The sequence below is a fragment of the Cherax quadricarinatus genome, chromosome 12 (assembly GCF_038502225.1).
Source record: "Cherax quadricarinatus isolate ZL_2023a chromosome 12, ASM3850222v1, whole genome shotgun sequence".
NCBI classification, from domain to species: Eukaryota; Metazoa; Arthropoda; class Malacostraca; order Decapoda; family Parastacidae; genus Cherax; species Cherax quadricarinatus.
In genome coordinates this window covers 30,236,002-30,261,536 of record NC_091303.1, presented here as the reverse complement: position 1 = coordinate 30,261,536, position 25,535 = coordinate 30,236,002, and the positions used below count along the sequence as shown (strand labels likewise).

Here is a 25,535-nt window from a genome sequence, read left to right as displayed (position 1 = left end):
TGGAACGTCACTAGTGACTAATCCCCATTCAGATTTCACTCCATTAATGGTAACTCTCTGCTTTCTATTGGTAAGCCATGCCTCAATCCATGCTAGAACTTTACCTCCTATACCATGAGCTGCCACTTTTCTCTTGTGGGGTACTCTATCGAAGGCTTTACTGAAATCCAAATAAACAATATCATATTCCTTATCACTGTCAACTGCCTCAAATGTTCTATTGAAGAACGTCAGTAAGTTTGTCAGGCAGGAACGACCTCTCGTGAATCCATGCTGAGATTCATTTATCAAGTTATGCTCTTCAAGGTGACTTCTGATAATGTCAGCTATAATTGATTCTAATAACTTGCCCACTATAGATGTCAGGCTTATTGGACGGTAATTTGAAGGAGTGGACTTATCCCCTGATTTGAATATAGGAACCACATTAGCCATCTTCCACAACTCTGGCACAACACCGGTAAGGATGGACGCATTGAATACACTCGTTAATGGCTGACTAAGCTCCATCTTGCATTCCTTAAGTACCCTGGAAAACAACTCGGGGACTTATTTTGTTTCAGTTTGTCTATCTGTTTAATAACTATGTCCCTCGTGACAGTAATATTAGTTAACTTAAATTCATCAGGAACTAAATAATTGCTAATTACTGGAATCTCATTTATATCTTCCTGTGTAAAAACTGACAAAAAATAGTCATTAAATAAGGAACACATTTCCAGTTCATTATCTGTCAGCTGTCCATTCCCAGTTTTCAGAGGCCCTACTTTTTCCTTCACCTTCGTCCTATACACTTGAAAGAACCCCTTTGGATTAGTCTTTGATTCATTAGCAACTCTAATTTCATAGTCACGTTTAGCCTTTCTGATCGCCTTTTTTACTTCTCTTTTAAGCTGAACATATTGGTCAGTAAGGTTAACGTCTCCTCTTCTGATGCGCCTATAAATTCCCCTTTTCTCCCCTAATAGATGCTTTAGCCTCCTGTTAACCCATTTGGGATCGTTATTATTAGACCTAATTTCTCTCTGGGGAATGTATATACTCTGGGCACTGTGTACATTATTAAGTGTGATGAATGCATAAGTGTCTCAATCTTCAACATTATTAAGAAAACAATCATAAAAGCAGATCCCTTCATATTCATAAGTATGATAATCGTCAATAAAATCATTAGCTAGATAACCCCAATCAAGATTAGACAGATGTTCCCTAAGTCCATTATAATCGGCAGAACGAAAATCAGGGATTTTTACTGTATTATCATTATTCTTGCATTCCCAATTAATGCTAAAAGTGATGGATTTGTGATCACTTGCGCCAAGCTCTTCAGTGATCTCCAGATTATTCACGAGTGTTTCCTTATTTGACAAGACTAGGTCTAGCAAATTATTACCCCTTGTAGGCTCAGTTATGCTCTGTTTCAGAAAACAGTCCTGAACGTTTCCATAAAGTCACTGGACTCTAGATTACCTGTCAAAGAATTCCAGTCAATTTGACTAAAGTTAAAGTCCCCTACAATGACTATGTTACTGTGTTCAGAAGCCCTAACAATTTCGTCCCAAAGAAGTCTCCCTCTATCGTGATCCAAGCCTGGAGGTCGGTATATTACACCTAGAATTAGTTTTTCTTGACCCACCACGAACTCTACCCAAACAGACTCTGTTACTGCTCCATCTATTTTTATACCTGTTTTATGCAACAATTAATATTTTCTCGAACATACAATGCAACTCCTCCCCCCTTCCCATTACATCTATCCACATTGAACAACTTAAATCCCTGAATATTACACTCAGCAGTCATATCCCGACTCTTTAAATCATACCACGTTTCATCCCAGCACATGCTACCAAACGTAGTTCATTAATTTTATTTCTTGCACTTCGACTGTTAGCATAAAATACCATCATATGTTTTTTCTTCTGCACATTTTTCCTATTCATCTTTGTTTTTACACAATTTCTGAAATTATCATTACCCAGAGTTACTCCATGACAGTTACTATTAAGATTCTTAATATTAGAGCATAAGTCAATATATCCATACTCATTATTTGTCATTTCTAAACATACCTCTAACTAATCTTAGTTTAAAGTCCTAACAACCCCCTCAACTGAGTTAGCAAGAAAACCCACACCTGCCCTGGATAAATGAGCCCCATCCCTGGCATACATGTCATTTCGGCCATAGAAGTTGTCCCAGTTGTCAATGAATGGTACTGCATTATCCTTACAGTGTTTATCCAGCCAACAATTAATACCAATTGCTCTGGACAACCATTCATTACCAACACCTCTTCTTGGCTAAATGCCACATATAACAGGGCGCCCCCCCTACTTCCTAATTATGTCTATAGCTGTCCTGAACTTTCTAACTAAATCCTCACTTCTACGCTTGCCTACATTATTGCCTCCAGCACTGAGGCAAATAATAGGATTGATCCCATTACCGTTCATGATGTTGTCAAGCTGGCTAACAAAGTCCTCCATCCCAGCCCCAGGAAAGCAAACCCTCTGTCTCCTACTCCTGTCCTTCAAGCAGAATGCCCTATCCATGTATCTAACCTGGCTATCCCCAACAACAACAATATTCTTACCTTCCTTGTTGTCGTTCGTCGTGACGATCCCAGTAGTCGACTCACATTCGTCGGGTAGCACCGAGAATGCGTTGGAGGTTTCCACAGGAGTTTCCACAGCAGTCTCTTTCTTCTTCATCGTTTCTGGCTTTCCATTCGTCTTCTTGATCGTCAACTTCGTCGTCCCCTGCTGTCCAGCCACTGACCACGATCCCTTCTTGACCTGAGGACTCGAAACAGGAGGACTACTACGAATCCTCTTGTTTTCCTCGGTCAATCGCCGTATCTCCATCTTCGCTACCCTCAATTCTTCCTTAAGTTGCTGGTAAAGTTGCTCGATGGAGGGCATCTTGGTTCAGTCCACGGGGAGCACACAAGACACTTCTTCACAGAGTTAAGTACAGGTCACCACCACTAATGAGTACAGGTCACCACCACTAATGGTGTGTAGGCAGCATGTTGTGTGTAGGCAGCATGTGGTGTGTAGGCAGCATGTGGTGTGTAGGCAGCATGTGGTGTGTAGGCGGCATATGGTGTGTAGGCAGCATGTGGTGTGTAGGCAGCATGTGGTGTGTAGGCAGCATGTGGTGTGTAGGCGGCACATGGTGTGTAGGCAGCATGTGTTGTATAGCAGCGTGTGTTGTGTAGGTAGCAAGTGTTGTGTAGGTAGCATGTGGTATGTAGGCAGCATGTGGTGTGTAAACAGCATGTGGTGTGTATGCAGCATGTGGTGTGGAGGCAGCATGTGTTGTGTAGGTAGCATGTGGTGTGTAGACAGCATATGGTGTGTATGCAGCATGTGTTTTGTAGGCAGCATGCGATGAGTAGGCAGCATGTGTTGTGTAGGCAGCATCTGCTATGCAGGCAGCATGTGTTGTGTAGACAGCATGCGTTGAGTAGGCAGCATCTGTTGCGTAGGCAGCATCAGTTATGTAGGCAGCATGTGTTGTGTAGGAAGCATGTGGTGTGTATGCAGCATGTGTTGGGTAGGCAGCATCTGGTGTGTAGGCAGCATGTGGTGTGTAGGCAACATGTGTTGTGTGTGTGCAGCATGTGGTGTGTATGCAGTACATGTTGTGTAATCAGCATGTGGTGTGTAGGCAGCATGTATTCTGCAGGCAGCATGTATTCTGTAGGCAGCATGTGGTGTGTAAGCAACATGTGGCGTGTGTAGGCAGCATGTGGTGTGTAGGCAGCATGTGTTGTGTAAACAGCATGTGGTGTGTATGCAGCATGTGGTGTGGAGGCAGCATGTGTTGTGTAGGCAGCATGTGGTGTGTAGACAGCATATGGTGTGTATGCAGCATGTGTTTTGTAGGCACCATGCGTTGAGTATACAGCATGTGTTGTGTAGGCAGCATCTGCTATGCAGGCAGCATGTGTTGTGTAGGCAGCATGCGTTGAGTAGGCAGCATCTGTTGCGTAGGCAGCATCAGTTATGTAGGCAGCATGTGTTGTGTAGGAAGCATGTGGTGTGTATGCAGCATGTGTTGGGTAGGCAGCATCTGGTGTGTAGGCAGCATGTGGTGTGTAAGCAACATGTGTTGTGTGTGTGCAGCATGTGGTGTGTATGCAGTACATGTTGTGTAATCAGCATGTGGTGTGTAGGCAGCATGTATTCTGCAGGCAGCATGTATTCTGTAAGCAGCATGTGGTGTGTAAGCAACATGTGGCGTGTGTAGGCAGCATGTGGTGTGTAGGCAGCATGTGTTGTGTGTATGTAGTACGTGGTGTGTAAGCAGCATGTGTTGTGTAGGAAGCAGGTGGTGTGTGTAGGCAGCATGTGGTGTGTAGGCAGCATGTGGTGTGTAGGCAGCATGTGGTGTGTAGGCAGCATGTGTTGTGTGTATGCAGTATTTGGTGTGTAGGCTGTATGTGTTGTGTAGGCAGCATGTGGTGTGTAGGCAGCGTGTGGTGTGTATGCAGCATGTGTTGGGTAGGCAGCATCTGGTGTGTAGGCAGCATGTGGTGTGTAGGAAACATGTGTTGTGTGTGTGCAGCATGTGGGGTGTATGCAGTACATGTTGTGTAATCAGAATGTGGTGTGTAGGCAGCATGTGGTGTGTATGCAGTACGTGTTGTGTAATCAACATGTGGTGTGTAGGCAGCTTGTGTTCTGTAGGCAGCATGTGGTGTGTAGGCAACATGTGGTGTGTAGGCATCATGTGTTGTGTGTATGCAGTATTTGGTGTGTAGGCAGTATGTGTTGTGTAGGCAGCATGTGGTGTGTAGGCAGCGTGTGGTGTGTATGCAGCATGTTGTGTGTAGGCAGCATGTTGTGTGTAGGCAGCATGTTATGTGTAGGCAGCATGTGTTGTGTAGGCAGCATCTGGTGTGTAGGCAGCATGTGTTGTGTAGGCAGCATGTGGTGTGTAGGCAGCATGTGTTGTGTAGGCAGCATGTGGTGTGTAGGCAGCATGTTATGTGTAGGCAGCATGTGTTGTGTAGGCAGCATCTGGTGTGTAGGCAGCATGTTATGTGTAGGCAGCATGTGTTGTGTAGGCAGCATCTGGTGTGTAGGCAGCATGTGTTGTGTAGGCAGCATGTGGTGTGTAGGCAGCATGTGTTGTGTAGGCAGCATGTGGTGTGTAGGCAGCATGTAATGTGTAGGCAGCATGTGTTGTGTAGGCAGCATGTTGTGTGTAGGCTGCATATTATGTGTAGGCAGCATGTGTTGTTTAGGCAGCATCTGGTGTGTAGGCAGTATGTGTTGTGTAGGCAGCATGTGGTGTGTAGGCAGCATGTGTTGTGTAGGCAGCATGTGTTGTGTAGACAGCATGTTGTGTGTAGGCAGCATGTTGTGTGTAGGCAGCATGTTGTGAGCAGGTAGCATGTTATGTGTAGGCAGCATGTGATGTAGGCAGCATGTGGTGTGTAGGCAGCATGTGATATGTAGGCATCATGTGGTGTAGGCAGCATGTGGTGTAGGCATCATGCGGTGTAGGCAGCATGTGGCGCGTAGGCAGCATGTTGTGTGTAGGCATCATGTGGTGTAGGCAGCATGTGGTGTGTAGGCATCATGTTGTGTAGGCTTCATGTGGTGTAGGCATCATGCGGTGAAGGCAGCATGTGGCGTGTAGGCAGCATGTTGTGTGTACGCATCATGTGGTGTAGGCAGCATGTTGTGTGTAGGCAGCATGTGGTGTGTAGGCATCATGTGGTGTAGGCAGCATGTGGTGTGTAGGCATCATGTGGCGTAGGCAGCATGTGGTGTGTAGACATCATGTGGTGTAGGCAGCATGTGGTGTGTAGACATCATGTGGTGTAGGCAGCATGTGGCGTGTAGGCATCATGTAGTGTAGGCAGCATGTGGCGTGTAGGCATCATGTAGTGTAGGCAGCATGTGGCGTGTAGGCATCATGTAGTGTAGGCAGCATGTGGCGTGTAGGCATCATGTGGTGTAGGCAGCATGTTGTGTGTAGGCATCATGTGGTGTAGGCAGCATGTGGTGTGTAGGCATCATGTGGTGTAGGCAGCATGTGGCGTGTAGGCATCATGTAGTGTAGGCAGCATGTGGCGTGTAGGCATCATGTAGTGTAGGCAGCATGTGGTGTGTAGGCATCATGTAGTGTAGGCAGCATGTGGCGTGTAGGCATCATGTAGTGTAGGCAGCATGTGGCGTGTAGGCATCATGTAGTGTAGGCAGCATGTGGCGTGTAGGCATCATGTAGTGTAGGCAGCATGTGGCGTGTAGGCATCATGTAGTGTAGGCAGCATGTGGCGTGTACGCATCATGTAGTGTAGGCAGCATGTGGCGTGTACGCATCATGTAGTGTAGGCATGATGTAGTGTAGGCAGCATGTGGCGTGTACGCATCATGTAGTGTAGGCAGCATGTGGCGTGTACGCATCATGTAGTGTAGGCAGCATGTGGCGTGTACGCATCATGTAGTGTAGACATCATGTAGTGTAGGCAGCATGTGGCGTGTACGCATCATGTAGTGTAGGCAGCATGTGGCGTGTACGCATCATGTAGTGTAGGCAGCATGTGGCGTGTACGCATCATGTAGTGTAGGCATCATGTAGTGTAGGCAGCATGTGTCGTGTACGCATCATGTAGTGTAGGCAGCATGTGGCGTGTACGCATCATGTAGTGTCGGCATCATGTAGTGTAGGCAGCATGTGGCGTGTACGCATCATGTAGTGTAGGCATGATGTAGTGTAGGCAGCATGTGGCGTGTACGCACGCATCATGTAGTGTAGGCAGCATGTGGCGTGTACGCATCATGTAGTGTAGGCAGCATGTGGCGTGTACGCATCATGTAGTGTATGGCGTGGCACGCATCATGGCGTGTACGCATCATGTAGTGTAGGCAGCATGTGGCGTGTACGCATTATGTAGTGTAGGCAGCATGTAGTGTAGGCAGCATGTAGTGTAGGCAGCATGTAGTGTAGGCAGCATGTAGTGTAGGCAGCATGTGGCGTGTACGCATCATGTAGTGTAGGCATGATGTAGTGTAGGCAGCATGTAGTGTAGGCAGCATGTAGTGTAGGCAGCATGTGGCGTGTACGCATCATGTAGTGTAGCATGTGGCGTGTACGCATAATGTAGTGTAGGCAGCATGTAGTGTAGGCAGCATGTAGTGTAGGCAGCATGTAGTGTAGGCAGCATGTGGCGTGTACGCATCATGTAGTGTAGGCAGCATGTAGTGTAGGCAGCAGGCGTGTAGCATGTAGTGTAGGCAGCATGTGGCGTGTACGCATCATGTAGTGTAGGCACGCATCATGTAGTGTAGCATGTAGTGTAGGCAGCATTTGGCGTATACGCATCATGTAGTGTAGACATCATGTAGTGTAGGCAGCATGTGGCGTGTACGCATCATGTAGTGTAGGCATCATGTAGTGTAGGCAGCATGTGGCGTGTACGCATCATGTAGTGTAGGCAGCATGTAGTGTAGGCGTGTAGCATGTAGTGTAGGCAGCATGTAGTGTAGGCAGCATGTCAGTGTAGCAGCATGTAGTGTAGCATGTAGTGTAGGCAGCATGTAGTGTAGGCAGCATGTAGGCAGCATGTAGTGTAGGCAGCATGTATGTAGCATGTAGTGTAGGCAGCATGTAGTGTAGGCAGCATGTAGTGTAGGCAGCATGCAGTGTAGGCAGCATGTAGTGTAGGCAGCATGTAGTGTAGGCAGCATGTAGTGTAGGCAGCATGTAGTGTAGGCAGCATGTAGTGTAGGCAGCATGTAGCGTAGGCAGCATGTAGTGTAGGCAGCATGTAGTGTAGGCAGCATGTAGTGTAGGCAGCATGCAGTGTAGGCAGCATGTAGTGTAGGCAGCATGTAGTGTAGGCAGCATGTAGTGTAGGCAGCATGTAGTGTAGGCAGCATGTAGTGTAGGCAGCATGTAGTGTAGGCAGCATGTAGTGTAGGCAGCATGTAGCGTAGGCAGCATGTAGTGTAGGCAGCATGTAGTGTAGGCAGCATGTAGTGTAGGCAGCATGTAGTGTAGGCAGCATGTTGTGTAGGCAGCATGCAGTGTAGGCAGCATATAGTGTAGGCAGCATGTAGTGTAGGCAGCATGTAGTGTAGGCAGCATGTAGTGTAGGCAGCATGTAGTGTAGGCAGCATGTAGTGTAGGCAGCATGTAGTGTAGGCAGCATGTAGTGTAGGCAGCATGTAGTGTAGGCAGCATGTAGTGTAGGCAGCATGTAGTGTAGGCAGCATGTAGTGTAGGCAGCATGTAGTGTAGGCAGCATGTAGTGTAGTGTAGGCAGCATGTAGTGTTGGCAGCATGTATTGTAGGCAGCATGTAGTGTATACAGCATGTAGTGTATGCAGCATGTAGTGTAGGCAGCATGTAGTGTAGGCAGCATGTAGTGTAGGCAGCATGTAGTGTAGGCAGCATGTAGTGTAGAGCGGCATGTAGTGTAGGCAGCATGTAGTGTAGGCAGCATGTAGTGTAGGCAGCATGTAGTGTAGGCAGCATGTAGTGTAGGCAGCATGTAGTGTAGGCAGCATGTAGTGTAGAGCGGCATGTAGTGTAGGCAGCATGTAGTGTAGGCAGCATGTAGTGTAGGCATCATGTAGTGTAGGCAGCATGTAGTGTAGGAATCATGTAGTGTAGGCAGCATGTAGTGTAGGCAGCATGTAGTGTAGGCAGCATGTAGTGTAGGCAGCATGTAGTGTTGGCAGCATGTATTGTAGGCAGCATGTAGTGTATACAGCATGTAGTGTAGGCAGCATGTAGTGTAGGCAGCATGTAGTGTAGGCAGCATGTAGTGTAGGCAGCATGTAGTGTAGGCAGCATGTAGTGTAGAGCGGCATGTAGTGTAGGCAGCATGTAGTGTAGGCAGCATGTAGTGTAGGCAGCATGTAGTGTAGGCAGCATGTAGTGTAGGCAGCATGTAGTGTAGGCAGCATGTAGTGTAGGCAGCATGTAGTGTAGGCAGCATGTAGTGTAGGCAGCATGTAGTGTAGGCAGCATGTAGTGTAGGCAGCATGTAGTGTAGGCAGCATGTAGTGTAGGCAGCATGTAGTGTAGGCAGCATGTAGTGTAGGCAGCATGTAGTGTAGGCAGCATGTAGTGTAGGCAGCATGTAGTGTAGGCATCATGTAGTGTAGGCAGCATGTAGTGTAGGCAGCATGTAGTGTAGGCAGCATGTAGTGTAGGCATCATGTAGTGTAGGCAGCATGTGGCGTGTAGGCGTCATGTAGTGTAGGCAGCATGTGGCGTGTACGCATCATGTAGTGTAGGCAGCATGTGGCGTGTACGCATCATGTAGTATAGGCAGCATGTGGCGTGTACGCATCATGTAGTGTAGGCATCATGTAGTGTAGGCAGCATGTGGCGTGTAGGCATCATGTAGTGTAGGCAGCATGTGGCGTGTACGCATCATGTAGTGTAGGCAGCATATGGCGTGTACGCATCATGTAGTGTAGGCAGCATGTGGCGTGTACGCATCATGTAGTGTAGGCAGCATGTGGCGTGTACGCATTATGTAGTGTAGGCAGCATGTAGTGTAGGCAGCATGTAGTGTAGGCAGCATGTAGTGTAGGCAGCATGTAGTGTAGGCAGCATGTAGTGTAGGCAGCATGTGGCGTGTACGCATCATGTAGTGTAGGCAGCATTTGGCGTGTACGCATCATGTAGTGTAGACATCATGTAGTGTAGGCAGCATGTGGCGTGTACGCATCATGTAGTGTAGGCATCATGTAGTGTAGGCAGCATGTGGCGTGTACGCATCATGTAGTGTAGGCAGCATGTAGTGTAGGCAGCATGTAGTGTAGGCAGCATGTAGTGTAGGCAGCATGTAGTGTAGGCAGCATGTAGTGTAGGCAGCATGTAGTGTAGGCAGCATGTAGTGTAGGCAGCATGTAGTGTAGGCAGCATGTAGTGTAGGCAGCATGTAGTGTAGGCAGCATGTAGTGTAGGCAGCATGTAGTGTTGGCAGCATGTAGTAGGCAGCTAGGCAGCATGTAGTGTAGGCAGCATGTAGTGTAGGCAGCATGTGTAGGCAGCATGTGTAGGCAGCATGTAGTGTAGGCAGCATGTAGTGTAGGCAGCATGTATGTGTAGGCAGCATGTAGTGTAGGCAGCATGTAGTGTAGGCAGCATGTAGTGTAGGCAGCATGTAGTGTAGGCAGCATGTAGTGTAGGCAGCATGTAGTGTAGGCAGCATGTAGTGTAGGCAGCATGTAGTGTAGGCAGCATGTAGTGTAGGCAGCATGTAGTGTAGGCAGCATGTAGTGTAGGCAGCATGTAGTGTAGGCAGCATGTAGTGTAGGCAGCATGTAGTGTAGGCAGCATGTAGTGTAGGCAGCATGTAGTGTAGGCAGCATGTAGTGTAGGCAGCATGTAGTGTAGGCAGCATGTAGTGTAGGCAGCATGTAGTGTAGGCAGCATGTAGTGTAGGCAGCATGTAGTGTAGGCAGCATGTAGTGTAGGCAGCATGTAGTGTAGGCAGCATGTAGTGTAGGCAGCATGTAGTGTAGGCAGCATGTAGTGTAGGCAGCATGTAGTGTAGGCAGCATGTAGTGTAGGCAGCATGTAGTGTAGGCAGCATGTAGTGTAGGCAGCATGTAGTGTAGGCAGCATGTAGTGTAGGCAGCATGTAGTGTAGGCAGCATGTAGTGTAGGCAGCATGTAGTGTAGGCAGCATCTAGTGTAGGCAGCATGTAGTGTAGGCAGCATGTAGTGTAGGCAGCATGTAGTGTAGGCAGCATGTAGTGTAGGCAGCATGTAGTGTAGGCAGCATGTAGTGTAGGCAGCATGTAGATTAGGAAGCATGTATAGTAGGCAGCAAGTAGTGTAGGCAGCATGTAGTGTAGGCAGCATGTAGTGTAGGCAGCATGTAGTGTAGGCAGCATGTAGTGTAGGCAGCATGTAGTGTAGGCAGCATGTAGTGTAGGCAGCATGTAGTGTAGGCAGCATGTAGTGTAGGCAGCATGTAGTGTAGGCAGCATGTAGTGTAGGCAGCATGTAGTGTAGGCAGCATGTAGTGTATACAGCATGTAGTGTAGGCAGCATGTAGTGTAGGCAGCATGTAGTGTAGGCAGCATGTAGTGTAGGCAGCATGTAGTGTAGGCAGCATGTAGTGTAGGCAGCATGTAGTGTAGGCAGCATGTAGTGTAGGCAGCATGTAGTGTAGGCAGCATGTAGTGTAGGCAGCATGTAGTGTAGGCAGCATGTAGTGTAGGCAGCATGTAGTGTAGGCAGCATGTAGTGTAGGCAGCATGTAGTGTAGGCAGCATGTAGTTTAGGCAGCATGTAGTGTATACAGCATGTAGTGTAGGCAGCATGTAGTGTAGGCAGCATGTAGTGTAGGCAGCATGTAGTGTAGGCAGCATGTAGTGTAGGCAGCATGTAGTGTAGGCAGCATGTAGTGTAGGCAGCATGTAGTGTAGGCAGCATGTAGTGTAGGCAGCATGTAGTGTAGGCAGCATGTAGTTTAGGCAGCATGTAGTGTATACAGCATGTAGTGTAGGCAGCATGTAGTGTAGGCAGCATGTAGTGTAGGCAGCATGTAGTGTAGGCAGCATGTAGTTTAGGCAGCATGTAGTGTATACAGCATGTAGTGTAGGCAGCATGTAGTGTAGGCAGCATGTAGTGTAGGCAGCATGTAGTTTAGGCAGCATGTAGTGTATACAGCATGTAGTGTAGGCAGCATGTATGTATGTGTAGGCAGCATGTAGTGTAGGCAGCATGTAGTGTAGGCAGCATCTAGTGTAGGCAGCATGTAGTGTAGGCAGCATGTAGTGTAGGCAGCATGTAGTGTTGGCAGCATGTAGTGTAGGCAGCATGTAGTGTTGGCAGCATGTATTGTAGGCAGCATGTAGTGTAGGCAGCATGTAGTGTAGGCAGCATGTAGTGTAGGCAGCATGTAGTGTAGGCAGCATGTAGTGTAGGCAGCATGTAGTGTAGGCAGCATGTAGTGTAGGCAGCATGTAGTGTAGGCAGCATGTAGTGTAGGCAGCATGTAGTGTAGGCAGCATGTGCTTATATTATGGTGAATCTCTGAAGGCTGTCTTTTATTGCTTTAATTAAAATTGCTGGCAGTTGTTGATGCTCTTCCACATTACCACATGTGACATGTGGATAGATAAGTGTTTAGTATTACAGCATTCATACATGACGCAGGTATATCATACATGACGTAGATATATCATACATGACGCAGGTATATCATATATGACGCAGATATATCATACATGACGCAGGTATATCATATATGACGCAGGTATATCATATATGACGCAGGTATATCATACATGACGCAGGTATATCATATATGACGCAGGTATATCATACATGACGCAGGTATATCATATATGACGCAGGTATATCATATATGACGCAGGTATATCATATATGACGCAGGTATATCATATATGACGCAGGTATATCATATATGACGCAGGTATATCATATATGACGCAGGTATATCATACATGACGCAGGTATATCATACATGACGCAGGTATATCATATATGACGCAGGTATATCATATATGACGCAGGTATATCATATATGACGCAGGTATATCATACATGACGCAGGTATATCATATATGACTCAGGTATATCATACATGACGCAGGTATATCATATATGACGCAGGTATATCATATATGACTCAGGTATATCATACATGACGCAGGTATATCATACATGACGCAGGTATATCATATATGACGCAGGTATATCATATATGACGCAGGTATATCATATATGACGCAGGTATATCATACATGACGCAGGTATATCATATATGACGCAGGTATATCATATATGACGCAGGTATATCATATATGACGCAGGTATATCATATATGACGCAGGTATATCATATATGACGCAGGTATATCATATATGACGCAGGTATATCATATATGACGCAGGTATATCATATATGACGCAGGTATATCATATATGACGCAGGTATATCATATATGACGCAGGTATATCATATATGACTCAGGTATATCATACATGACGCAGGTATATCATACATGACGCAGGTATATCATATATGACGCAGGTATATCATATATGACGCAGGTATATCATATATGACGCAGGTATATCATACATGACGCAGGTATATCATATATGATGCAGGTATATCATATATGACGCAGGTATATCATATATGACGCAGGTATATCATATATGACGCAGGTATATCATATATGACGCAGGTATATCATATATGACGCAGGTATATCATATATGACGCAGGTATATCATATATGACGCAGGTATATCATATATGACGCAGGTATATCATACATGACGCAGGTATATCATATATGACGCAGGTATATCATGTATGACGCAGGTATATCATATATGACGCAGGTATATCATATATGACGCAGGTATATCATATACTTGCTGAACCTTGAGAGTATGTTCATAGTTTTGGTTTTTATATTTTTCTTACAATGTGTTGGATATGAGAAAATTTTAATATACCGTTAAGGTATAAGTCTATATAGTAGAAGTATTTACTGAAATCTCGATATTGAGCTCAATGAGAGATCTGATCTTATTTTTTGCCCTCAGGGAGGCCACAGGGAGGCCACAGAGAGGCCACAGGGAGGCCACAGGGAGGCCACAGAGAGGCCACAGGGAGGCCACAGGGAGGCCACAGAGAGGCCACAGGGAGGCCACAGGGAGGCCACAGGGAGGCAACAGGGAGGCCACAGGGAGGCCCAGAAGGCCCGCAGATGTGAAGACCTTCCCCTTAACATAAGAACATAAGAATGGAGGAACACTGCGGAAGGCCTACTGGCCCATACACGGCAGGTCCTTATCAAAACGACCTCTACCCAATGCTACCCAAGAATTTACTCCCGTGCCCAATGGCACCAATCAAACACAGCCCCTCCCTTGTTATAACTTCATCCCAATATGTCGGAGACCCTTGGAGCATGGGGCAAGTGTGCTCTAAAGTTCTTCAAAGAGCTGGGTGAAAAGCTCATCATAGAAACTAAGGACCACAGGGCGACCAGCTTCTTCTTTCAGAGACTCAGTGTTGCGATCCTGAGAGGAAATGCCTGCAGCATTCTGGGCACGCGGTCCACCGCCAGGGAGCTGGACGAAGCATTCGAGATGTAGCTCTGAGTTATCTATGTTTTTTTTACTCCATATTGTATTATTGTCAATGTATTTTGTCAATGTATCATGTTGTTAAATAAAGCATATGTAGAATATATAGGGGTGGTAGTGTCAGCATAGTTGCTGATCCCCTGCGTATGTTTGTGTACCATATCTGAGTATCATAGTTAGTACCATCTATATATTTTATATAGATGGTCCTTTGCTAGGCCTAGGGGCTAGCATGTGACGTCATGTGATGCCACATGTGAGCGTCAGACGCTCTGCCTCTCAGTTCCAGTACTCACCTAATTGTACTCGCCTAATTGTAGTTGCAGGGGTCGAGACTCAGCTCCTGGCCCCGCTTCTTCACTGAATGCTACTAGGTCCTCTCTCTCCCTGCTCCATGAGCTTCATCATACCTCGTCTTAGCTATGTATGGTTCATGCCTCCTCTACATCGCTAGCCAGACTGTTCCACTTCCTGACCACTCTATGACTGAAGAAATGCTTCCTAACATCCCTGTGGCTCATCTGAGTCTTCAACTTCCAAGAGTGACCCCTTGTTTCTGTGTCCCCTCTCTTGAACATCTTGTCTCTGTCCACCTTGTCTATTCCGCGCAGTATTTTGTATATCGTTATCATGTCTCCCCTATCCCTCCTGTCCTCCAGTGTCATCAGGCCGATTTCCCTCAACCTTTCGTCATAGGACATTCCCCTTATCTCTGGAATTAACCTTGTTGCAAACCTTTACACTTTCTCTAGCTTATTAACGTGCTTGACCCGGTGCAGGTTCCAAACTGGTGCTGCATACTCCAGTATGGGCCTGACGTACACGGTGTACAGTGTCTTGAAACATTTCTTACTTAGGTATCGGAATGTTAACCTCAGGTTTGCTGCAGCAGTTATCTGGTTGATGAATGCTTTCGGAGACGTGTTCTGCATAGGCATAGGCGAGACAGGTAGGCTGGGCTATACTCCCCTCACAACTTTACTAATATAAGTGAATACAATCCAACAAGTGTTACCTGGAGGTTACCTGGAGGTTATTCCGGGGATCAACGCCCCCGCGGCCCGGTCCATGACCAGGCCTCCCGATGGATCAGGGCCTGATCAACTAGGCTGTTACTGCTGGCCGCACGCAGTCCGACGTACGAGCCACAGCCCGGCTGATTCGGCACTGACTTTAGGTATCTGTCCAGCTCTCTCTTGAAGGCAGCCAGGGGTTTATTGGCAATTCCCCTAATGCTTGATGGGAGGCTGTTGAACAGTTTTGGGCCCCAGACACTTATGGTGTTTTCTCTTAGTGTACCAATGGCGCCCCTACTTTTTATTGGGGGCATTTTGCATCGCCCGCCCAGTCTTTTACTTTCGTAGGGAGTGATTTCTGTGTGCAGATTTGGAACCATTCCTTCCAAGATTTTCCAAGTGTAGATTATACTTATCTCCAACCATCATTTTTCCACGGAACCCTCCCAACAGCAGGAGAAATTTTTCAAACAGCTTCAGGGAGAACCTTGAGTTTTCCCTGAAGCAAGTTTATTCTTTTATCTGAGGATGAGGGTCACTAGTACAGTTGTAGAGGTGGTACCTCCCTATACATCTGAGGATGAGGGTCCCTAGTACAGTTGTAGAGGTGGTACCTCCCTATACATCTGAGGATGAGGGTCCCTAGTACAGTTGTAGAGGTGGTACCTCCCTATACATCTGAGGATGAGGGTCACTAGTACAGTTGTAGAGGTGGTACCTCCCTATACATCTGAGGATGAGGGTCACTAGTACAGTTGTAGAGGTGGTACCTCCCTATACATCTGAGGATGAGGGTCACTAGTACAGTTGTAGAGGTGGTACCTCCCTATACATCTGAGGATGAGGGTCACTAGTACAGTTGTAGAGGTGGTACCTCCCTATACATCTGAGGATGAGGGTCCCTAGTACAGTTGTAGAGGTGGTACCTCCCTATACATCTGAGGATGAGGGTCCCTAGTACAGTTGTAGAGGTGGTACCTCCCTATACATCTGAGGATGAGGGTCACTAGTACAGTTGTAGAGGTGGTACCTCCCTATACATCTGAGGATGAGGGTCACTAGTACAGTTGTAGAGGTGGTACCTCCCTATACATCTGAGGATGAGGGTCACTAGTACAGTTGTAGGGGTGGTACCTCCCTATACATCTGAGGATGAGGGTCACTAGTACAGTTGTAGAGGTGGTACCTCCCTATACATCTGAGGATGAGGGTCACTAGTACAGTTGTAGAGGTGGTACCTCCCTATACATCTGAGGATGAGGGTCCCTAGTACAGTTGTAGAGGTGGTACCTCCCTATACATCTGAGGATGAGGGTCCCTAGTACAGTTGTAGAGGGGGTACCTCCCTATACATCTGAGGATGAGGGTCCCTAGTACAGTTGTAGAGGTGGTACCTCCCTATACATCTGAGGATGAGGGTCACTAGTACAGTTGTAGAGGTGGTACCTCCTTATACATCTGAGGATGAGGGTCACTAGTACAGTTGTAGAGGTGGTACCTCCCTATACATCTGAGGATGAGGGTCCCTAGTACAGTTGTAGAGGTGGTACCTCCCTATACATCTGAGGATGAGGGTCACTAGTACAGTTGTAGAGGTGGTACCTCCCTATACATCTGAGGATGAGGGTCCCTAGTACAGTTGTAGAGGTGGTACCTCCCTATACATCTGAGGATGAGGGTCCCTAGTACAGTTGTAGAGGTGGTACCTCCCTATACATCTGAGGATGAGGGTCCCTAGTACAGTTGTAGAGGTGGTACCTCCCTATACATCTGAGGATGAGGGTCCCTAGTACAGTTGTAGAGGTGGTACCTCCCTATACATCTGAGGATGAGGGTCCCTAGTACAGTTGTAGAGGTGGTACCTCCCTATACATCTGAGGATGAGGGTCCCTAGTACAGTTGTAGAGGTGGTACCTCCCTATACATCTGAGGATGAGGGTCACTAGTACAGTTGTAGAGGTGGTACCTCCCTATACATCTGAGGATGAGGGTCACTAGTACAGTTGTAGAGGTGGTACCTCCCTATACATCTGAGGATGAGGGTCACTAGTACAGTTGTAGAGGTGGTACCTCCCTATACATCTGAGGATGAGGGTCACTAGTACAGTTGTAGAGGTGGTACCTCCCTATACATCTGAGGATGAGGGTCCCTAGTACAGTTGTAGAGGTGGTACCTCCCTATACATCTGAGGATGAGGGTCCCTAGTACAGTTGTAGAGGTGGTACCTCCCTATACATCTGAGGATGAGGGTCCCTAGTACAGTTGTAGAGGTGGTACCTCCCTATACATCTGAGGATGAGGGTCCCTAGTACAGTTGTAGAGGTGGTACCTCCCTATACATCTGAGGATGAGGGTCCCTAGTACAGTTGTAGAGGTGGTACCTCCCTATACATCTGAGGATGAGGGTCACTAGTACAGTTGTAGAGGTGGTACCTCCCTATACATCTGAGGATGAGGGTCACTAGTACAGTTGTAGAGGTGGTACCTCCCTATACATCTGAGGATGAGGGTCCCTAGTACAGTTGTAGAGGTGGTACCTCCCTATACATCTGAGGATGGGGGTCCCTAGTACAGTTGTAGAGGTGGTATCTCCCTATACATCTGAGGATGAGGGTCCCTAGTACAGTTGTAGAGGTGGTACCTCCCTATACATCTGAGGATGAGGGTCCCTAGTACAGTTGTAGAGGTGGTACCTCCCTATACATCTGAGGATGAGGGTCCCTAGTACAGTTGTAGAGGTGGTACCTCCCTATACATCTGAGGATGAGGGTCCCTAGTACAGTTGTAGAGGTGGTACCTCCCTATACATCTGAGGATGAGGGTCCCTAGTACAGTTGTAGAGGTGGTACCTCCCTATACATCTGAGGATGAGGGTCACTAGTACAGTTGTAGAGGTGGTACCTCCCTATACATCTGAGGATGAGGGTCACTAGTACAGTTGTAGAGGTGGTACCTCCCTATACATCTGAGGATGAGGGTCCCTAGTACAGTTGTAGAGGTGGTACCTCCCTATACATCTGAGGATGAGGGTCCCTAGTACAGTTGTAGAGGTGGTACCTCCCTATACATCTGAGGATGAGGGTCCCTAGTACAGTTGTAGAGGTGGTACCTCCCTATACATCTGAGGATGAGGGTCCCTAGTACAGTTGTAGAGGTGGTACCTCCCTATACATCTGAGGATGAGGGTCCCTAGTACAGTTGTAGAGGTGGTACCTCCCTATACATCTGAGGATGAGGGTCCCTAGTACAGTTGTAGAGGTGGTACCTCCCTATACATCTGAGGATGAGGGTCCCTAGTACAGTTGTAGAGGTGGTACCTCCCTATACATCTGAGGATGAGGGTCCCTAGTACAGTTGTAGAGGTGGTACCTCCCTATACATCTGAGGATGAGGGTCCCTAGTACAGTTGTAGAGGTGGTACCTCCCTATACATCTGAGGATGAGGGTCACTAGTACAGTTGTAGAGGTGGTACCTCCCTATACATCTGAGGATGAGGGTCCCTAGTACAGTTGTAGAGGTGGTACCTCCCTATACATCTGAGGATGAGGGTCCCTAGTACAGTTGTAGAGGTGGTACCTCCCTATACATCTGAGGATGAGGGTCCCTAGTACAGTTGTAGAGGTGGTACCTCCCTATACATCTGAGGATGAGGGTCCCTAGTACAGTTGTAGAGGTGGTACCTCCCTATACATCTGAGGATGAGGGTCCCTAGTACAGTTGTAGAGGTGGTACCTCCCTATACATCTGAGGATGAGGGTCCCTAGTACAGTTGTAGAGGTGGTACCTCCCTATACATCTGAGGATGAGGGTCACTAGTACAGTTGTAGAGGTGGTACCTCCCTATACATCTGAGGATGAGGGTCCCTAGTACAGTTGTAGAGGTGGTACCTCCCTATACATCTGAGGATGAGGGTCCCTAGTACAGTTGTAGAGGTGGTACCTCCCTATACATCTGAGGATGAGGGTCCCTAGTACAGTTGTAGAGGTGGTACCTCCCTATACATCTGAGGATGAGGGTCACTAGTACAGTTGTAGAGGTGGTACCTCCCTATACATCTGAGGATGAGGGTCACTAGTACAGTTGTAGAGGTGGTACCTCCCTATACATCTGAGGATGAGGGTCCCTAGTACAGTTGTAGAGGTGGTACCTCCCTATACATCTGAGGATGAGGGTCCCTAGTACAGTTGTAGAGGTGGTACCTCCCTATACATCTGAGGATGAGGGTCACTAGTACAGTTGTAGAGGTGGTACCTCCCTATACATCTGAGGATGAGGGTCCCTAGTACAGTTGTAGAGGTGGTACCTCCCTATACATCTGAGGATGAGGGTCCCTAGTACAGTTGTAGAGGTGGTACCTCCCTATACATCTGAGGATGAGGGTCACTAGTACAGTTGTAGAGGTGGTACCTCCCTATACATCTGAGGATGAGGGTCCCTAGTACAGTTGTAGAGGTGGTACCTCCCTATACATCTGAGGATGAGGGTCACTAGTACAGTTGTAGAGGTGGTACCTCCCTATACATCTGAGGATGAGGGTCCCTAGTACAGTTGTAGAGGTGGTACCTCCCTATACATCTGAGGATGAGGGTCACTAGTACAGTTGTAGAGGTGGTACCTCCCTATACATCTGAGGATGAGGGTCCCTAGTACAGTTGTAGAGGTGGTACCTCCCTATACATCTGAGGATGAGGGTCACTAGTACAGTTGTAGAGGTGGTACCTCCCTATACATCTGAGGATGAGGGTCACTAGTACAGTTGTAGAGGTGGTACCTCCCTATACATCTGAGGATGAGGGTCCCTAGTACAGTTGTAGAGGTGGTACCTCCCTATACATCTGAGGATGAGGGTCACTAGTACAGTTGTAGAGGTGGTACCTCCCTATACATCTGAGGATGAGGGTCCCTAGTACAGTTGTAGAGGTGGTACCTCCCTATACATCTGAGGATGAGGGTCACTAGTACAGTTGTAGAGGTGGTACCTCCCTATACATCTGAGGATGAGGGTCACTAGTACAGTTGTAGAGGTGGTACCTCCCTATACATCTGAGGATGAGGGTCCCTAGTACAGTTGTAGAGGTGGTACCTCCCTATACATCTGAGGATGAGGGTCACTAGTACAGTTGTAGAGGTGGTACCTCCCTATACATCTGAGGATGAGGGTCCCTAGTACAGTTGTAGAGGTGGTACCTCCCTATACATCTGAGGATGAGGGTCACTAGTACAGATGTAGAGCTGGTAACTCCCTAAACATCTGAGGATAGAGGGTACCTCCCTATACATCTGAGGATGACTAGTACAGTTGTAGAGGTGGTACCTCCCTATACATCTGAGGATGAGGGTCCCTAGTACAGTTGTAGAGGTGGTACCTCCCTATACATCTGAGGATGAGGGTCACTAGTACAGTTGTAGAGGTGGTACCTCCCTATACATCTGAGGATGAGGGTCCCTAGTACAGTTGTAGAGGTGGTACCTCCCTATACATCTGAGGATGAGGGTCACTAGTACAGTTGTAGAGGTGGTACCTCCCTATACATCTGAGGATGAGGGTCACTAGTACAGTTGTAGAGGTGGTACCTCCCTATACATCTGAGGATGAGGGTCACTAGTACAGTTGTAGAGGTGGTACCTCCCTATACATCTGAGGATGAGGGTCACTAGTACAGTTGTAGAGGTGGTACCTCCCTATACATCTGAGGATGAGGGTCACTAGTACAGTTGTAGAGGTGGTACCTCCCTATACATCTGAGGATGAGGGTCACTAGTACAGTTGTAGAGGTGGTACCTCCCTATACATCTGAGGATGAGGGTCACTAGTACAGTTGTAGAGGTGGTACCTCCCTATACATCTGAGGATGAGGGTCACTAGTACAGTTGTAGAGGTGGTACCTCCCTATACATCTGAGGATGAGGGTCACTAGTACAGTTGTAGAGGTGGTACCTCCCTATACATCTGAGGATGAGGGTCACTAGTACAGTTGTAGAGGTGGTACCTCCCTATACATCTGAGGATGAGGGTCCCTAGTACAGTTGTAGAGGGGTACCTCCCTATACATCTGAGGATGAGGGTCACTAGTACAGTTGTAGAGGTGGTACCTCCCTATACATCTGAGGATGAGGGTCACTAGTACAGTTGTAGAGGTGGTACCTCCCTATACATCTGAGGATGAGGGTCACTAGTACAGTTGTAGAGGTGGTACCTCCCTATACATCTGAGGATGAGGGTCCCTAGTACAGTTGTAGAGGTGGTACCTCCCTATACATCTGAGGATGAGGGTCACTAGTACAGTTGTAGAGGTGGTACCTACCTCCCTATACATCTGAGGATGAGGGTCACTAGTACAGTTGTAGAGGTGGTACCTCCCTATACATCTGAGGATGAGGGTCCCTAGTACAGTTGTAGAGGTGGTACCTCCCTATACATCTGAGGATGAGGGTCCCTAGTACAGTTGTAGAGGTGGTACCTCCCTATACATCTGAGGATGAGGGTCCCTAGTACAGTTGTAGAGGTGGTACCTCCCTATACATCTGAGGATGAGGGTCCCTAGTACAGTTGTAGAGGTGGTACCTCCCTATACATCTGAGGATGAGGGTCACTAGTACAGTTGTAGAGGTGGTACCTCCCTATACATCTGAGGATGAGGGTCCCTAGTACAGTTGTAGAGGTGGTACCTCCCTATACATACAGTGCCGCTCTCATTGCTTGCACATCGATGGAAATATGCAACACTGCTTCTTCTTATTATTATAAAGATCCCAGAATAGATTAATCTAAGTGGTGAGTTAAAACAATCATAAAATGCATGATTTGAATCCAGTGTTTGCAATAACAATGATGTGCTTCTTGGAACTGATGTGTGTATTTAGCACAGTTCCTGTAGTTTATCTTATCTTATCTTTACCCCAATGATAATAAATCCTTTCCAGGTAGTGCAGATAAATAGAAGAGGAAGAATTATTATGTCATGTTTTGTATATCTATAATGGCTTTATACCTTAAGAAATGCGATGAAAATATTATTAAGACATATTTATATATATTGTAAAAGTCTTACGTGATACAGTTATATAAACAGTGAAGCAAACACGAATTAAACATTCTAACACAATTGTGTATGACAGTCCTCTGTCATGTTGGTAGACAAAGTATAGAAAACGAAGATATGCGTAGAAGAGCAAGGGGGGACTCGCGCAGGCTGCTCCTCTCCTCCCCAGCCTGTCACAGGCTGAGAGCTGGACGACTCACCCTCGCCTCCCCACTAGTTCGCGCCTCCTTCCCTAGCTGAGACCTGGTACAAGCGGAGAACTGGGCACGATTCACACAGCCACCTCGCAGCTTGTCTGCTCCTGCTTCCCTGCTGAGGTTTGACACAAGCACAGTATTGGACGACGGACACCTCGCGTTTGTTGCCAGTCGTCAGCTGCCAGCGGCCCACGAGAAGTAGCCTGTCTGTGGCCAACGAGGAGCAGCCTGTTTGTGGCTAACGAGGAGCAGCCTGTCTGTGGCCCACGAGGAGCAGTCTGTCTTTAGCCCACCACGAGAAGCAGCGGGCTGTCGTTCCACGGTAAGTACACTCATTCTTACGCTGCTATCGAGGCTCGCGTACTGATAATTGATATTCTTATTATAAAGCGAATGAAAAGTAAAATACGAACTATGGCAGACATGTGTAGCTGAGCCAGTATAATGACCACCTGTCGCCCTGAGTAGTTTAACCAAGTCTTTAGTAAGTCTTATCTAGTCTTTGCCAAGATTTTATTAAATACAGACTTGTTATAGCTCCCCCTCAATCCTTCACACAACAGTCACTCTGCCAAGTGTGTTATATTCATATGTACTTATCGTATCCACGGGAAGCGCTAAATCCTGAGGAATGGAAGACATAATCAGGTTTGATCTTCGAATGAGTAGAGGTACCTCCAGTCCCTTGGATCAAAGACTTTTTCACCGACATCAAGGCATAGGTATAAAACCAGACGACTGTACGAGGGTCATTAACTCTGCAGGTATCCTGAACACCACGAGTTAAGGGTCATAAATTAAGGCTGTATACTACTGGTCAACAATAATTTAATTTCGAGAATAGGGATTAAAAATAGTTCTTTAGTGTATATACACTGAGAGATACACAAGTCTCGGAGTATATGCCTAATGTATAAATATTGTATTAAATACGGAGATATATACCACAGTGGAAAAACAATGAGAGATATATGCCTGGGTGTATATACACTGATACACACCTTGGTGTATATACGCTGAGATATATATATATATATATACACTTCGGTGTATATATACTGAAAGATATATATTTTGGTGTATATACATAGAGTTGTACACCTCATATACCTCATATATATATATATATATATATATATATATATATATATATATATATATATATATATACATACATACATACACATAGATACACACCTTGATGTATACACTGAGATATTTACACCATGATATATTCCACAGTATAAAAACAGTGAGATATACACTTCGATGTATATATGCACAGAAGTACACATTGTATATATACAAAGAAATATATTTGTATACATACACAAAAATTATAAATCAATTTGAATATGCACATTTTCACATTTCAGTGTATATATATTAAGATACATATAAAAACACTGAGATATTCATCTTGGTGCATATACACAGCGAAACAGCTCTCAGTGTATATACACTGAGACACATACACACGCGTCAATATATAAAAACTGACTGCCATACACATCTCGGTGTATATACCACTTAGACTCCCTTTTATGAAGGCTGTTTTAGTACCTTTACGCAAAACACACATGCGCGCGCGCGCATACACACACACACACACACACACACACACACACACACACACACACACACACACACACACACACTCAAGGAGAAAGATCTTGGGGTGAGTATAACACCGAGCATGTCTCCGGAAGCACACATCAACCAGATAACTGCTGCAGCATATGGGCGCCTGGCAAACCTGAGAACAGCATTCCGATACCTTAGTAAGGAATCGTTCAAGACACTGTACACCGTGTATGTCAGGCCCATACTGGAGTATGCAGCACCTGTTTGGAACCCGCACTTGATAAAGCACGTCAAGAAACTAGAGAAAGTACAAAGGTTTGCGACAAGGTTAGTTCCAGAGCTAAGGGGAATGTCCTATGAGGAAAGATTTAGGGAAATCGGCCTGACCACACTGGAGGACAGGAGGGTCAGGGGAGACATGATAACGACATATAAAATACTGCATGGAATAGACAAGGTGGACAAAGACAGGATGTTCCAGGGAGGGGACACAGAAACAAGAGGCCACAATTGGAAGTTGAAGACACAAATGAGTCAGAGAGATATTAGGAAGTATTTCTTCAGTCATAGAGTTGTAAGGCAGTGGAATAGCCTAGAAAATGACGTAGTGGAGGCAGGAACCATACACAGTTTTAAGACGAGGTTTGATAAAGCTCATGGAGCGGGGAGAGAGAGGGCCCAGTAGCAACCGGTGAAGAGGCGGGGCCAGGAGCTAAGACTCGACCCCTGCAACCACAAATAGGTGAGTACAAATAGGTGAGTACAAATAGGTGAGTACACACACACACACACACACACACACACACACACACACACACACACACACACAGGAGCTCGGACTCGACCCCCGCAACCTCAACTAGGTGAGTACATACACACATATATACACGCACAAAATGAGTCATGGTACGTGACGAGTGGGCGTCTGCGACGAGCGGGGTTCCACAGGGGTCAGTCCTAGGACCAGTGTTATTTTTGGTATATGTGAATGACATGACTGAAGGGAGAGACTCATAAGTGTCCGTTTGCAGACGATGCGAAGTTAATGAGGAGAATTAAATCGGATGAGGATCAGGCAGGTCAACAAGGAGACCTGGACAGGCTACAAGCCTGGTCCAGCAGCTGGCTCCTTGAATTTAACCCTGCCAAATACAAAGCCATGAAGATCGGGGAAGGGCAAAGAAGACCGCAGACACAATATACGCTTGGTGGTCAAAGACTACAAACCATATTCAACGAAAAGGATCTTGGGGTGAGTATAATACCGAGCACATCTCCTTAGGCGCACATCAACAAGATAACTGTTGCAGCATATGGGCGCCTGGCAAATCTACGAATAGCGTTCCGATACCTCAGAAAGGAATGGTTCAAGACTCTGTACACTGTGTACGTCAGGCCCATACTGGAGTATGCATCACCAGTTTGGAACCCACACCAGGTCAATACGTCAGGAAATTAGAGAAAGTGCAAAGATTTGCAACAAGACTAGTTCCAGAGCTAAGGGGAATGCCCTACGAACGAAGGTTAAGGGAAATCAGCCCAACAACACTGGAGGACAGGAGGGTTAGG

The 25,535-nt window shown here is 46.6% G+C and overlaps 1 protein-coding gene across 1 annotated transcript in view; it reads left to right on the top strand.

Moving 5' to 3' along the window:
- The first annotated feature begins 22,379 nt into the window (after positions 1–22,379).
- LOC128686615 (uncharacterized) overlaps positions 22,380–25,535 on the top strand; it is a 212,043-nt gene continuing 208,887 nt past the window's right edge. Inside the window, exon 1 of the mRNA XM_053773566.2 lies at positions 22,380–22,704. The gene's annotated coding sequence lies outside the window, so the exon portion shown is untranslated. The remainder of the gene's footprint in view (positions 22,705–25,535) is intronic.